The following is a 17,353-nucleotide window of genomic DNA, read 5'->3' as shown; positions in this document are numbered from 1 at the left end:
TTTTTGTTCAAAAATTAATTTTGTTTTTTATTAAAAATTTAAGTATTACATTGTTAGCTTAAAATTGATCTTTTATAGTTCAAAATTCCTCTATTTAGTTAAAAAATTCTTTTTCAGTTGAAAATTGTACTTTTTTGTTTCAAATTAATTTTATCTATTAGGAAATCTTATTTTGTGAAACAAAATTAAATTTCTTGTTTTAAAATTAATCATCTTGTTTAAAAATTCATTTTTTTGTAGAAAATTAAAGTGTTCTAGTTAAATTTTTATTGAAAATTCAACACCTTGGTTAAAAATTTGTTTTTTTAGCTGCAAATATAGCTATTTCATTTTCGGCTGAGCATTTGACTTTTTAAAAAGAAAATTCGACTATTTGGTTAAAAATTCAAGTATTCCAGTTTAATATTAATAATTTCAGTTGCAGATTTATAAATTTATTCGAAAATTAATTTTTTAACTGAAAACTTGACTCTTCCACTTTGGGTCGAAAAATTAATATTTTCTATTTAAAAATTCCTCCATTTGTTTGAAAATTTTTTTTTCTTTAGTCGACAATTCATCTATTTTCTTACAAAAGGTGCCTTTTTGTTAATACAAATTAAATATCCATGGTTAAAAATTTATTACGCGCTTACAGCCTGTTTCTGATGATGGTTTAGGTAGCTGGCGCTCGTACAAGGATGGACTGGAATTGGGGCACTTGATTTCTGGTTAATAAAACGTTACGGGAGACATAAAGTGATACGATGATACATCACGGAGGGGCCAGTGGCATGAGCAGTGTGTGAGGGGTTGAGGTGGTTAGGGTGAGAAACGGGCTGGAGACGATGGGCTTGCAGGAGCGGGGAGAAGGGAAAAGGGCGCAGCCGCGAGGCTGGAACCACCCTCGGCTGCAACCTCCCCCCTCCGCCCTCTTCGTCACCATTCCGCGCCGGTCCTCGACTTACTCACCCCAACCTGCACATCCACCCCCCGACATAACGAAACAGACTCCTATGTGGGGTGCGGGTCAGTTCCTCAATCGTCGCGGAAGGTACATGGTGTCGGTTTTCGGCTCCTCAAAATCCGTCGCTTAATCCTTTGAGCTCTCCGTTTATAATAACAATAAGAAAATAATAATCCTCTGTGAAACGCGGGTGGTCTTGTGAAGCAGGAAGCTCCGGATATTGTTTGTGGCAGTTGGAAGTTGGTGTGGTTTTAGCCATCTTATAAAAGATTTTATAATCCATTGGTACCATCTTCTTGTTGTACTGTGATTTGTGAAAAAGAAGGTTTTAGTTTCAAGGATTCTATCAGTTGAATTTTTGACACCAGCAGTGTGCAATTTCGATTTGGGAACTGATAGCTTCTCAGAGGATCCATCGTCTTCCAGACCGTCACGGGAGATGGTCCATAAGTTCTAGCACGAATGATATTCTTGCCGGTTAGAGAAATAGGTAGGTCATGGAGAATAGTTTCCTGAGATCTTTAAAACCCTAGAGCTTTTTTGATTTAACTGAAGGTATATCCATTGATTTTCATTCATCTTGAATTAGGTGCTTTTCAGAAATTAGTTTTTGGATGAAAAAAAATGTTCACACGGGAAAAATACAATAAACTATTTATTGACACAAATAGATTACTTACATTATTGACAAGTCATAACTAGAATAAAAAACATCATTTTTCTTTGAAACAGCTTCGCATTTTATTACATAGATGTTTCTTTCTTTTTAGGATGATTTTTCTTTTTCTTGATTTGAGAAACTGTTAGGAAAACGGTTTTCATAAAACATCAATAAGCACATGTTCTGAATGTCCATTTTCCACATGGATGCTAATCAGAATCTAGTTCTTTGGTATAAATAATTAGTTAAACAATCGCTTTTGTTTAGTTTAGTCAAAGTAGAATTTCTTCCGGAACACAATATAAAATAAACATTTTTTATGAAGTTGTTGAAAAAAAACAAGTTGTCTGCTATTACGACCAGATAATTTATTTCCATAATTCATAAAACATAACTAAAAAGAATTGCATTTTTCTTCGAAAGTTGAGATTTACTTTGAGATTTCCATTTTATGATTTAGATCCTGCTTTTCTTTGAACGAAAATTTTGTTTGCTATGGTTTGAGAAACCATTGGTGAAAGGGTTTTTCTGAAACATCAATTAGGCACATATTCGGAATGTTAATTTTCAACATAGATTCTAATCAGGATCGAGTTCCTTGGAATAAATAAATAGTTCAACTAACTCTATTGTACAGTGCAGTCAAATTACCATTTGTACCGAAACAAAATATTAGTAACCATCCTTATTGATCAAATTCTCAAAAAAAATGTTTATCAACACCAGCAGACTACTTTCCTTATTGACGAAACATAACTAAAATGAAGAATTGTATTTTGATTTAAGCAGATTTACATCTTATAATACGGGTCTTGTCTTCTTTTAACGAACATTTTCTTTTATGATTTTAGAAGCCACTGGTAAACGAGTTTTTATGAAGCATCAATCACGTACATTTTCGGAATATCAATCTTCCACATGGATGCTAATCCGGATCGAATTCTTTATAATAAATGAACAGTTGAACCGACTCTTCTGCACCATCTAGTCAAATTAGAACTTGTACTGAAACAAAATATGAATAGACATCTTTTTTGATCAAATGCTCGAAAACAAAATAATTTGTCGTTCAACAACAGCAACTTTCCTTATTGACAAAACATAACTAAAAAATATAGAATTGCATTTTTCTTTGAGCAGGTTTACATTTTTTGATACGAATCTTGTTTTCTTTTTAAGAAAATTTTCTTTCAATGATTTTAGAAACCATTGGTGACAGTGTTTTTATGAAACATTGCTTACGAACATTCTCAGAATGCCAATTTTTCAGATGGATGCTAATCAGGATCGAGTTCTTTGGAATAAATAATTAGTTGAACCAACTCTTTTGTATATTTTAGTTCATTCTACATCTGTACCGAAACACCCTAAAAAGGCTTTTTTTGACCAAATGTTTGCAAAAAGAATCTGTTTATCGGCACCAGGAGATTACTTTCCTCATTGACAAAACATAACTAAAATGAAGAATTGCATTTTTCTTTGAGCAGATTTACATCTTATAATACAGGTCTTGTTTCGTTTTTACGAAAATGATTTTTCTATGATTTGAGACGCCTTTGGTAAAAGAGTTTTTATAAAGCATCAATCACGCAAATTTTCGGAATGGCAATCTTGAATATGCTTACTATTAAGGATCGCATTCTTTGAAATAAAAAAGTAGTTGAACCAACTCTTCTGTACACTCCAGTCAAATTAACATTTGTACCAAAAGAAAATGTAAAAAGACATATTTTTTTATCAAATTCTTGTAAAATAAGTATGGTTCTTTTGTAAGAAAATTTTGCTTCTATGATTTAAGAAAAAATTGATGATAGGGTTTTTAGGAAACATCAATTATGAACATTTTCGGAATGTCTCTTTTCGACATGGATGCTAATCAGAATCGATTTCTTTGGAATAAATAAATAGTTGAACCAACTCTTCTGCACAGTCCAATCAAATTAGAATTTGTACTGAAACAAAATATAAATGGACATCTTTTTGGATCAAATGCTCAAAAAAAAATTTGTTGTTTAACACCAGCAACTGTTCTTATCGACAAAACATAACTAAAATGTAGAATTGTATTTTTCTTTGAGCAGCTATACATTTTCTAATACGGATTTTGTTTTCTTTTTATGAAAATTTTCTTTTAATGATTTGAGAAACCATTAGTGAAAGGGTTTTTATGAAATATCAACTGCGCACATTTTCGAAATGTCAATTTGGCACATAGATGCTCATCAGGATCGAAATTATTTGGAATAAATGAATAGTTAAACTAATTTTTCTCTGCACAGTCGAATTAGCATTTCTCTTGGAACACAATATAAAAATTATTTTTTATGAAATACTCGGACAAAAAAAATCAAATAAACTGTCTATCAACACCAACAGATGACTTTCCTCGTTGACAAAACATAACTAAAGTGAAGAATTGTATTTTTCTTTGAGCTGCTTTACATTTTCTAATCTGGATCATGTTTCCTTTTTAGGAAATTTCTTAATATTTTTATTTGAGAAACCATTTCTAAAGCATAAGTTACGCATGTATTATAAATGTCAATTTTCCAAATGGATGCTAAAATGTCAAATTAGCATTTCTGCTGAGACAGAAAATGATAAAAAATTTTATTTTTATAAAATGCTCAGAGAAAAAGATAAGCTATCTGTCAGTTCCAGCAGATTGCTTCGTTTTTCACAAATCGAAACTTGAATGAAGAATTGCATTTTTCTTTGAGACAGCTTTACATTTTATGATACGGTTCATGTTTTTTAATGACAAAAATTTTGTTTCTATGATTGGAGAAAAAATTAATGAAACTGTTTTTATAAAGCATCAATGACGAACATTTTTGGAATGCCAATTTTTCAGAAGGATGCTAATCAGAATAGAGTTCATTGGGTAAAATAAATAGTTATACCAACTCTTCTCTTTAAATCAGTCAATTAAAAATTTTTTCTAGACCACAATACAAACTATTTTTTCATGCCTGTGTTCGGGTGGTTGATCTAATGAAATAGTGAAAGCCTGGGACATATCAGACCGTAGAGTACATTTTTAATTTACTATAGTTAAGTACAATGGTCTCTCTCACATAGAAGCACCTACATTTTAGCTCGCTTATCGTGTCCTTTTGTTTTGCCTTTTTTTCTTTAGTCCACTTTGACAGTATATTACAGCTCAGTTTGACATTTTTCAAAATTATCTTCACGCTCGAAGTTGTTCCTCTATGCTTGAAAATTCTCTAGTGTAAATTTGATTAACGATTCTCATTATGATAGCAGTGATGAAAAATGACTAATTTCTTACTACTATTTACTGTCAAAAGGTGTAATTTTGGACCTGAATTTAGTTAAAGCTAAATAAGTTCAATTTAAATTTAAGTTCTAGATTCTAGTTAAAACCACCTTGTTTTTATTTAAACTATCAATTTAGAATTATCCCAATTTACCCCACATGTTGGAGATTACCCCGTTTGCTGCTTTTGTACAAAAAACTAATTCGAATCAACTTATAAAAGATCTCAATTTTCAATTAAAAAATTTTCATTCAAAATATAATTAAGTCAACCATCGTGGTGGTTCCCTGTAAAAAAATTTCTAGAGCTTTCAAATTATTGCTCCTGTTTTCTTTTTTTTTTAATTAAAGTGCATTCACTTCTCAAAGAGCCTTCAACTAGCAGAGTTTGCCTTCTTCATTTGTTTACTCAATGAATTTTTACTCACATGATTGAAGAAGTTGTGTTACCAAAAAATTATTTGTGATCAAATAACTACTTTTTGAATATTATTTAGTCCTATATAAATACAAATAATTAATACAAATAATTTGCTTATTGGTAATTTAATTTTTATAAATGATTTTGTTAGAAAAGTTAGTTTTCTAAACATTATTTGAATAAGTGTAGAAATTACATTTATTCAGAAAAATAATTAAAAAGTTAACAATAATTATTACGAGAAATAGTTTCAGATTTTTGGAGATCTTAATATCTTTATTTAGCTGAATTGATACACATACGTCAAAAAATAATAAACATCTATAATAGTTGTTGAAACATAATAAAATTTAATTATTATAAATAATTTAGATTAACAAATTCAAAATTTTCTCAGTAACACTTGGAAAAATATTGGCCTTTAAATCATAATTGGTTCGGACAGCGCTTGTAATAAATAAATGATGTAACTGCATAATTAATGATTATCATACACTGTTTAGAAAAATATTTATAACAAATTTTTATTATTATTTCTGAATAAATTTTAAATTTTTTTAAAGAAATTATGTCTTAAAATGAATTAAAATGATTGAAATAGCATTATTTTTTATTTTGCAGAATTTTAGAAAAGTTGAGGAGAACTTTGGAATGTTTCAAAAGATATTTGGAACTTTCTTATGTTTTCAAATAGTTTTAAAATAAGTTAAATATTTGAAAGATTTACCTTTTTTTTCATTTAAATTTTTGAAAATTTGGAAAAAGTGTATGCTTCATAACCATTTTGAGATATTTCAAGATATTAAATGATTTTTTTAAATATTCTTCGAATAATTCCACATTTTTTTTTATTCTGAAAAATGAATTTTAAGAGATAATTCAAATATATTTGAAAACATTTTCTAATACTTTTGCAAATTTTGTAATTTATCTAATATTCCAAGATTGAACAATTTCATTTAAAAAATCGAATATGTTTTATACATACTGAGAAGGTTTAAAATGATTTAAAACTTAAAAAGATTTTAAGTTATTTCAAACAAAATGTATATTTTCAAAAGGGTTTGAAAAAAGTGAAAAACAAATCTCTTGATGATTCCTAGAAAAATTAATATTATTTTTTTTCAAATCGATTTTTTAAAGAATGTTTAAGAATATTCCAAAAAACATTGACAAAATCGTCAAAAAACGATCTGAAAAACTTAAAGGTATCTTTTACAGTTTTAGATAAATTAAAACAAAATTTCGAAGAACTCGAATCATTTTATCAATATTTAGAAGTTTTGAAAATATTCTAAAGTAAAATAATTTTTGAGAACATTTATAAAATGTTGACGAAAATTTTGAAGATGGTTTTTTTTTAATTTTTATTTATTAACAGTAGTGAAGCTGCGGATTTGTTATCATAATTATAATTTTTGAACTATTTTCACAATGTCACTGCGAAGAATCAGTAGCAACAATTTTTTTGCTTATTTCCACATTTTTTTCCTTAATATCGGCAATTTCTTTTTAAATACTGTTTTTCTTAAACAATTTAAAAAACTTGAATTTTATTTACCAATTCTATTGAGGGATTTTACACTGTTTCCAAATCCGCCGGAAATTTTGACAAATTTAGTACAAAAAAATTGTAACACTTTTCAATATTTTTCAACATCAGAAAATTATATACTTACAGTAAACAATAATTGAGGTTCAATTAACAAATAAATAATATCCATTAAATTTTAAAAAGAATTAAAAGAATCTTTTGTAACTATTTCAAAGAGGAACATTTTACTGCGTAAACTTTTATATCTGGCTTTTCTTTGGACAAGAAATGGGAATTTTTCATTTTCGCGAAAATCGCAGCAATAATTAATTGTTTATAACAATTTTTGTATTTAAGCTGTGGGTCGCAGAAAAATGACTTTATTTCAAAGTCTTATGCCCTGTATATTACTCTCTGATAAAAAAAAATTATCATAACTTCGGACACTTCTCTAAAATTGCAAATTAAAATTTTTCAAACAATATTTTCCGCATCTATAACTATCTCCTAGATGGTTCATCAAGTATACTTTTCAAACAAAATATTTTTCATATTATAAAAAATTCATAAAAACCTAAGCTTTTTCGAAAACATGCTATCCTTAATTAACAAATTATTATCTCGGAAACTGTTAGTCATGAATTGTTTAAAAAAAGATGGTATTGAAGGTTTTTTTATGATCCACAAAGTTCGTTGTATGAACTTTTTTCTATCTCATAACAGCAAGAAACAATCATAGCAAAAGTGTTAAAAAATCATTCAATTTTCACTTTATTTTTAGCCTGCAAAATAAATAAATAAATATATATAATAAAATGTCGATAAAGTATAAAAATGGTCAGCTGCGAATCTTAGAGATTTTTCTGGAGAGAGTTTCAGGAAAACGGAAAATGCTCACGAAAAAGGTGCATCTCTTGAAACTGCTTCGCGTTTCGCCGTCAGACGTTTATTCATCAGCATAACATACATAAAATATGTGTTGAGTAAGAAAATCCTTTCAGATATGAGAAAACTCCTGGCCGACAATTTGTTTATTTTAGACACTGACATTTTTGAGAAAGAAACAAGAATGTGAAAATAGTATTTTTTCCCAAAAGTGTGTAATAGTTTTTCAAACTTTGTAAACATTTTTCACGAATAGCAAAACTTAGTCTAGACTACATTTTTTTTTAGGATATTGAAGATCGTAATCAACCTTTCCGGTTTTTTGTTAAAAATTAATCCTTTTCATTAAAAATCTAACTATTTGGTTAAAACTTAATTACTTGATTAAAAATTCACCATTTTTATAAAATATGATTTCATTTGGTTTAGAATTTTAATATTCTCTTCCTTTGTTTTTTTTTACTAAAAAATGAAATTCAACTACCACTTTCAGTATTCCATTTTTGGTTCTAAATTTATTTTTTGTAACTGAACACTTAACCATTTATTAGAAAATTTACCATGTTTTTTTTTTAATTTTGACTTTTTTGTTTGGAAATTTAACTATTTTGTTAAAAATTCGTGTTGTTTTTCTCAAATTATTATTTTTTTGTTGTTAAAAATTCAAGTTTAACATTTTTAGTCAAAAATTTATTTTCTTGTTTAAAAATTTGTATTTTTCACTGAAAATTGGACTATTTGTTAAAGAATTCTTCATTTGATTGAAAATTCATTCATTTAATTAAAAATGCATTTCTTTGCTTGAAAATCTAACTATTTAATTATAAATCTGTGCTCTTAACAACAATTATTTCTCGTAACTGAAAATATCAATTTTCCATTTTTGGTTCCAAATTTCTTTTTTTTTTATTGAAAGTTCAACTAACTAACTTAAAATTAAAGTATTTTATAGCAGAACTTAATTTAAAATAATTTTTTTTATGTTTAAAAATCATAATTTGACTTTTTGTATTTTTTACTAAAATATTGATCTTTTTAAATAAGAAATTCATTTATTTGGCTTACGATTCCACTATGTTGCTAAAAATGACTTGTTTTTTTTTCTATTTAAGATAACTACTCATTTTTCATTAAAAGCTTATCTTTTTGGAGAAAAATTCATGTATTGTATTGAAAATTGCAAATTAATTACTTGATTAAACATTCATCATTTTAATTGATAATTTATTTGATTAGTTTAAAATTTAACTATTCTTTATCCTCGTTTTCTTTTTTTAAGTTAAAAATTAATATTAACTGACGATGTCAGGATACCATTTTTGGTTCCCAATTTATCTTTTGCAATTAAAAATTAAACTATTTAATTGAAAGTTAACATTTTTTAAAAGTTCGCTTTTTTAATTGGAAAACTCAAAATGTCTTGAGAAAATTCTTTTATTTTACCTGAAAACAACTGTTAAATTTTTTGTAAAAAACTTATATTTTCTACTTGCTAATAGAAATATTCTAATGAAAATTTATCGTTTTGCTTAAAAATTAATTTTTTTGGTTGAAGATTGGTTTAAAATTTAATTCCTTGTTAAGAACTTTTTTTTTATAAATATTTTCACCTGAAAATTAAATCACTGTATTTTTTAGCTAAAAATGTATCTTTCTTGGTTAAAAATTTCTCTATTTAATTGCAGACTTATCCTGTTTTGATATTAAATTAATCTTCTTTGTTAAAAATTGTTCACTTTGGCTAAAAATTAAACTTTTTTTGTTGAAAATTGATTTTCTTCGATTAAATATTAATTTTTACAACTGAAAATTTAAATTTTCTATTTTTCATTGGAAGTTGTTTTTTAGTATTCTGTATTGGTACACAGGTATTAATCTTCTCGCTTAGGAATTTATTCTTTTAGATAAAAAAATAACATTTCTGTTAAGACTCTTGCACTAGCCTCTAAATCGTTAATGTTTTTTATTTATTATTTGTTTATTATATTATACATGTAATTTTTTTATATTTAACAGCGCATTTGGCAAAATCAAGAAGAAGAAAATCAAACGGGTATTGTCTGCTGCATATTTTTTGTTTATTTATACAAAAATTTTTTTAATAAAACATGTTCAGTAAACAAATCTCGTTTGTTGCTGAAAAATATTTTTCTCTAAAGAATGAAATCAAATGTTAGGTCACTCGGATCAGTTGATTATCCTTCTCCCAATAAAGTTACGTGATAAAAAATAATCTTTTGATAAAATCTTTTAACAAGAATTCTATTCGGATAGAATAGATAGGTAATGGCACTTTATTGAATTTACATTTTTTTTTACTTTACTTTATACGAAAGGCGTCTTTTGAATGCCATCAAGACAGTCATAAAATGTTTCTGGAGTTCATGAGACGTTCTAGATAGCAACATAAAATTTATCTATAGTATATAACATGATTCGTTTATTTTTTACTAGGAGTTCTTTAAATAAAAATGAACTTTTTTATACTTTACTTTTTACATTTATAAACATCGAAATAAATAATAATTACAATAATAGAAAATTCAATTAAAACAATCTTGTTAACTATGGAATTTAATTTCAGGTGATAATAATAATAATTATAAATTATCTGAAAAGAAAAATATTATTATTCAAAAGAGTTTAAAAACGATATATTAAAAATGTTTGTATTTATTCATATAGAAATTCTATGTGTTTTTAATTGAGTGTTTTTTTACCTCAAAAAATTGGTTTCTCAATATTCTACCTCTGACCTCAATTAAAAAGTTTACTCTTAATTAATTTCCTGGGACACAAAAATTTCACATTTTGCTTTTTATATCAATTCTATTGATTAAAATAATATTCAGCGATGAAAATTTGTTTATTTTAACTAGTTTCTTGTTTAATGACTTTTGTTTATTTTTATTTAAACGCTATCAATAATATAGAAGAAGCGACTTATACAAAATAATAACTTGTTCTAAACAATTATGTTTTTTGTTAATTTGCATTAATTATTTCATCAAGCTAAATGAAAAGTGCACAAAAATTTGAAAAATTAAAAAAAAAGCGAAAATTTCCACCATTATGCAAATCGAAAAGTATAAAAATTAATAACATATTGTGTGAACAATTATTTTTGTTGACTGGAAGTAATAATTACCTCACTTTAATTTTAAAATAACGAAAAGTAGAAAAATTCAGATAAAACTGCAAATATATAATATTACCATTGGGAAAAATATTTAGAATCAATAATAATTTTTTAAAACGATTTCTTTTATCAATTGCATTTAATATTAGCGTGCTGTGAGTGAAAAGTAGAAAAAAATTGAAAATTTTTTGAAAAAACCATAACCTTATGGCATTACTCAACCAAAATATTATTAAAAATAATAATTAATTATGTAAAAAATTATGATATCTTTATGCTTTTTTTGAAAATTTAAAAGTAAAACTTTTCAGTTGTGTAAGATTAGAAAATTTTAGAAAAAAAATCGAATAAGCTTCATATATCTTTAAAAGTTTGAAATAAATTGAGGAATAATTTCAATCTTGAAAAGATTTCAATAACTTTATAGTAAAATTCAGATTGTTGAAAATTTTGAAATACATTTTTTGAATTGTTTTAATAATTTTGACAGTTTAATATTTATTTAAGTTTACCAGGAAAATTTTAAATCATTACTTTTTTTTTATTGAAAAAAATGTGTATTCTAAAAAATATTTTAACCGTTTCCAAACATTTCAAAAGATTTCTCAAATTTTCCAACAGGATTCTGCAATATTTTTAAGAGATTTTTTATTTTTTCCAAGCATTTAAAAATCCTAAAGTTCTTTTGAACTTTCTTATTTTTTTCCGAAGGTTTAGTAAAATATTGTGAAAGATAAAAATTTTCATTAAAATATTTCAACTTTTCATAAAAAATATAATTTTCAACTGAATAGGGTTATGTGACGTGACTAGATTCCTACCTTACGACCACTTTTTTTATTTCCCATCTTATTATCACACGAAACGCCACATCGAGTTGAAAATTTGGAATACTAAACAAGAAGAACTAAGAATGTGGCGTTTTGTGTGAAAATAATTTGGGAAATAAAAAAAGTGAGCGTAATGTACGAATTTGGTCACGTGACCCACTCGATGCATGGCCTTAATATGAAAATATAAATTAAATTTCATTTCGGTCTACTATTATAAATTTTCTTTGCACCCATAATTAAGGACAAGACGAGTAGCAGACAGGCGTTATTTTTTTAACGATTTTTTCATGAAAACGTTCATGATATTTGAGAGTCCACTTCGTTAATGAACGCATGACAAATTTAGCTCGTTAGCTAAGACTTAACTCCGACAAAACTTTCGAATTTCTTCCGACACCTAATTAACGCGCGCAAAGTCATGAATTTTAATGTTCATTTTCAATTTTATTATTTATAATGCAAATAACTTATTATTTATTGTATAAATAATTGTTAACAATTTTTTATGTAATTATGTGAGACATAAGTCAAATGCATGAATTTTTAAGAAAATAGTAGAGTTGTTAATTCAAAAGGTAAATTGTGATTAAAAATGAAAGATTCAGATTTCCAGTCAAAATAAATAATTTTTAACCGAAATAAACGGCATTTTAAACATAGCCTAGTTTAATACTTACATAAATTGACTAACCCTCGATAAAATTTGTTTTTTAAACAAAAAGCGTAAAACTTGATATTTTCAGAAAAAAAGATTTTAATTTTCAATCAAAAGCAGTTCAAATAACCCCCAAAATACGAATTTTCAAAACGAAAAAGGGGAATTTCCACAAAAAGATTTGAGTTTTAAACTACGAAAGATTTCTCAGTCCCACATACGAATTTTTTACTAAAAAAGAGAAATTTTTGACATAAAATGGAATTGCTACATTTTAGAGCCGAAAAATTTATTTTTAATTTAAAAAAACCTAATTTTCAACAAAAAGAGGGATTTTTCAGACAAAGAACTGATTTTATATTAGAGGAGATTAACTTTTAACAAACTAACGAATTTTTAAATAAATTTTGAATTTTTTGTTGAATATTGAACCCAATAGTTACATATTTTAACAAAAGGGATGATTTTTGACATAAACAAAATTAATTTTCTAAAAAAAAGTTTTTTTTTTAATTTATAAATTTTAAATTTTCAAAGAATATTTAAACTGATAGTATAATTTTCAACCAAAATAATTAATTTTTTATCAAAGAATCTTGAATAAGTTTTCAACCTAATAGTTATATCTTCTACTAAATAAATGAATTTTCAAACCAAAAAGACGAATTTTTTACCGAAAAGTTGAATTTACAAAAAAAATCGAATTTAAAAAAATTAATTTAATTTTTACCCAAAAAAGGCGAGTTATATTTATATTTTTAAATAAAAAAAAACAGTTCTTAATTAAAATAATAAATTTTCTACAAAAAGGTTGAATTTTCAACCTTTTTTAAGAAGAAAGTACCTTTTTTCTCTAAAAACTAAAATTCCATGAAAATAGTATAGTTTTTATTGAAAAAGGTAATTTTTAATCAAATAGTTCAATTTTTATCTACTTTTTAAATCCTCAACTTAACCAGATTAATTTTGACCTGAAGAGTTGTATTTTTAATTAAAAAGAATAAATTCTCCACCAAGAAGATTCATTTTCCATAAAAGATCAATTTTAAAGGGAATTTTTTACCACAAAATTGAATTATTAAAAAAAATCGAATTTAAAAAAAATTAATTAAATTTTCACCCAAAAAAGGCGAGTTATATTTATATTTTCAACTAATAAAATCAGTTGTTAATTGAAATGATACATTTTCTACCAAGCAAATTAAATTTTTACCAACAGATGAATTTTCAGCCCAAAAGATTGTAGTGTTCAAATAATAATTTAATTAATTTTATTTATTAATTTAATTTTAAATATTTGTCGTGAAAGAAAGTAAATATATTTTAAACAATTAAATAAGTCATTTTGTACTTTGAAAATACAAATTTTTAACTCAAAAAGTTAGCTTTCAGCCAAAAAACTAATTTTCTATTTAAGGAGATTAATTTTTAACAAAATACACGAATTTTTAAACAAATTTTTATTTTTTTATGCAGAAACAAAATAAATTTTATACAAATGTAGATAATTTTTCAACAAAATAAATTAATTTGTAACCAAATGTTATGTTTTTCATGTAATATTTGAACTCATACTATAATTTTCAACCAAACAAGTAAATTTTCAAATGAAATAATTAATCTCCTGCCAAAGAATATTAAATTGATTTTCAGCCTAATAAATTGAATTTTCACCAAATAAATGAATTTTTGAACTACAAACACAAATTTTGGATAAAAGTTAAATTTAAAAAAAATGGATTTTCAAACAAATGAATTGAATTTTTTACCCAAAAAGGCGAGGTGAATTTATATTTTCAACCATAGAAATTGATTCTTTACTAAAATGATAAATTTTCAACGTAGGAAATTAATTTTTGTTTCAAATAAATACATTTTGAGCCCAGAAGATTTTAATTTTCAAATAATATAATAAGATAAAACAATTGATTAATTTAATTTCAAAGGTTTATTAAGAAAGAGAAATTTTGGGAAAAAATTGAACTAGTTAAATTTTCTGCTAAGAAAATGAATTTTCAATGAAAAAAAATGAGTTTTGTAATTAATTTTAATTTTTAAAATTAATTTTCGAACAAATAGGGAGATTTTCTACAAAAGAAATTATTTTTCAAACTAAAAATGCAAACATTTGAACAAAATTTGAATTTAAAACAAACGTAAAATGCATTTTGAAACTAATTAATCCAAATTTTTACCCAAATAAGAAGTGTTTTAGCCAAATTAATGAATTTTTACTAAAAAAGCTCAATCTCCTAGCTAAACTTTATCAGTAATTTTGAACAAAAATTCTATTTTAATCAACAAAAATAAGAATTTTTAATATTTAAGAAACAAACAAAAATAAGTTTGAACAAAGTAGTTCAGCTTTGAACCCAAAAGATTAATTTTCTACAAAAAAAGACTAATAAAACAGAATTAGATTAATTTTCAACAAATTATATCAATTTTTAACCAAATAGATGAATTTTCAGCCAAGATTCTACTGAGAAAGAGTAATCTTGAACTAATTCCATAAATTTCCAAACAAATTTTTCATTTTCGTAGGAACATTAGACCTAATAGCTAAATTTTTAACCCTAAAAGTTAATTATTCACTAAAAAATGAAAATTAATATTCTATCAGAAAGGACTAAGTTTCAAAAAAAGACATAAAAAGGTTTTTCAGTCGCTATTCACCAAAGGAAAATCTTGAAAATTTAATCAAATCAAGAACTGATTTAAAGATCGTATAAATTGCAGTTTTTTACGTTTTACTTTATAGGAGTTATCCATCTTGAAAGGAATAATTTTGAATAATAACTAGAAAAAATTAAGAAATCCTAGTGTTTCAGCTTTTAGAATGATTAATTAAATATAAATAAAAAAGGTAATTAGTTAACGAACTTCTAATTTCATGAAAAGGAGTTATTAAATCAAGGCAAAAAATATGAAAATTAATTTATATTTCACTCCAGATTATAGCATAAATTATGGGTTAATAATCGACTATAATAGGGGTGAATGATTGATTGAAGGAGCTATCCTGATAATTGAGGTAATCAATTGTACTGTCTTAGAAATACCGACTGCGACCACTTTTTCAAAGAGGATTTGTTGAAAAAAGTGGACACAATTTTTTATTTATTTATAGTGAAATAAAAGATAAAAGATTCATTTGAAGTATAAATAATTAAAAGGCATTTTTATTACATTATTTATTAATAATATTAACATTTACTTCAACGTCTCATCTCATCGATGAGCCCCACCAGACAGTGGGGAAAAAGTATATTTATATTTAAGCTGATAAAGTTTTTAAGAAAGTTGTCGAGCCTGATTCTTAATTTAGTTAAAAATTTTTTTTATAAATAATTAAATTTGATGAAAAAAATGGAAATTTTGTCTATTCGACGTTCCGGGTGCTTGTCAATAATAGGAAAATTATTGTAATCGCCGACGTTTCATAGATTTACATTATTTCAAGATATTCCACCATGATATAATAAACAAAAAACAACATTTTGTAAACAAATTATTTGTTGAAAATGTGTTTTCTATCATTTTCAATCATTTAACTTTCTTTTAAGTTGTATTGCAAAAAATTTAAATGGAAATAAAATTTCAATGGAAAAATTTCTCTTGAGACTATTTTTGTTAATACGCCAAACTCTCGCTTTTAGTCACCTCGTTTTCAGCCTTCATAGAACCGAACGCGTCCTCGGGTTGCGGATAGAGGGTCCCTGTACCAAGGGTTTCTGCTGAATATGGTTACCAAAATAAATAGGCTGTCGCAGAAAATTGTTCAGGGGTGGTCCCGAAGGAATTAACCCCCAAGCGGAGGTGTGAAAACCGTGCCGAAAGCTGAATGGCACCTGGGTGAGGTATCTAGAACGGTGACTCTGGGCTACCGGGCGACCTCTCAGAGTACCCAGCCTTATCCTTGCGTGCGGGGCTCTACAAGGATGGACGAACCCCTTTCCCTAGCTTCACGTGGGAACAACAATGACAATACCAAACATAGTTGTAGTAAGTGCGGTTCAAAACAACAGAACGCGCAGGGCTCCCGACAATGGGTCGGCCAACAGTGCCGACCAATCTAGAGCTGGGGGAGCCAATGAAAATGGATTCAATGCGATGGATCGGCGGGACCTCGTGACCTTTGGGTGGACGGAGCAACTGAATTACGACTTGCTAGACTGCTACGATGCGAGTGTGGCTTGTGAACGGGATTACATGGCATGGCTGCCTGCTCTGTAGTGCGAGAAACACCCTGAGCTATCGCAATTTTCGCAGCAATGTCTGCGAAACCATGCTGAACTACTCCGTAAAAGGGGCTATGTAAGCGGAACGCCTACTCTACCACAGCTAGAACAAGCCGGCAACAAAGAAAGAGAGGCGACACTATGACCAACCGCGGGCAGGCATCCAATAGATGAAGAGCGATGCTTTACGACCCGGAGAAACATCAACACCAAGGTTTCTCTCAAGCCTAAAGATCTGGCTGAAATGGATGACGAGCTTCGTGAACATTTTTCCGGTGAATCCGACCTCTGGGCTTTCAATTATTGTGTGTATAATGCAGCGAGAGCTATGGTCGATGCGAACCGTAAAACAAAACCGACGGCTGATCATAAGGCCAAAAGACGAACACATCAACTTGCCATAAAGATAGGCTGGGCAAGGCAGTACGCGTCCAGCATTCAATGTGTGATTGACTACATCACATCTGGCAGGAATTTTACCGCCAAGGTTCGAAAGTTCGCGCGCGAACTCCGGACCCGTTATCACACTCTTAACAAGTCAAAGCTGCTGACCATCAGGCAGCATATTGTTGAGAGAATACGGATACTATCTGACGTTAAGAGAAGCCTAGAGCGGAGGGAGAGGTGGATCAGAGTAAATCAACAGTTTCTCTCTAACCCATCTCGACTCTTCCAAGACCCTCCAGTTACTGTCGAATACCCACCCAAACCAAAGGAGGTCGAAGTATTTTGGAGAGAAGTCTACGAAGTTCAGCATA

At 27.3% G+C, this 17,353-nt stretch overlaps 1 protein-coding gene across 1 annotated transcript in view; it reads left to right on the top strand.

Annotated features, from left to right (window-relative positions):
• Positions 1-1,055: 1,055 nt before the first annotated feature.
• LOC117171570 (acid sphingomyelinase-like phosphodiesterase 3a) overlaps positions 1,056-17,353 on the top strand; it is a 207,162-nt gene continuing 190,864 nt past the window's right edge. Inside the window, exon 1 of the mRNA XM_033359005.1 lies at positions 1,056-1,436. The gene's annotated coding sequence lies outside the window, so the exon portion shown is untranslated. The remainder of the gene's footprint in view (positions 1,437-17,353) is intronic.

The sequence above is a fragment of the Belonocnema kinseyi genome, chromosome 4 (genome assembly GCF_010883055.1).
Source record: "Belonocnema kinseyi isolate 2016_QV_RU_SX_M_011 chromosome 4, B_treatae_v1, whole genome shotgun sequence".
NCBI classification, from domain to species: Eukaryota; Metazoa; Arthropoda; class Insecta; order Hymenoptera; family Cynipidae; genus Belonocnema; species Belonocnema kinseyi.
The sequence above is the reverse complement of the archived record's forward strand: the minus strand, read 5'-3'. Positions and strand labels throughout refer to the sequence as shown.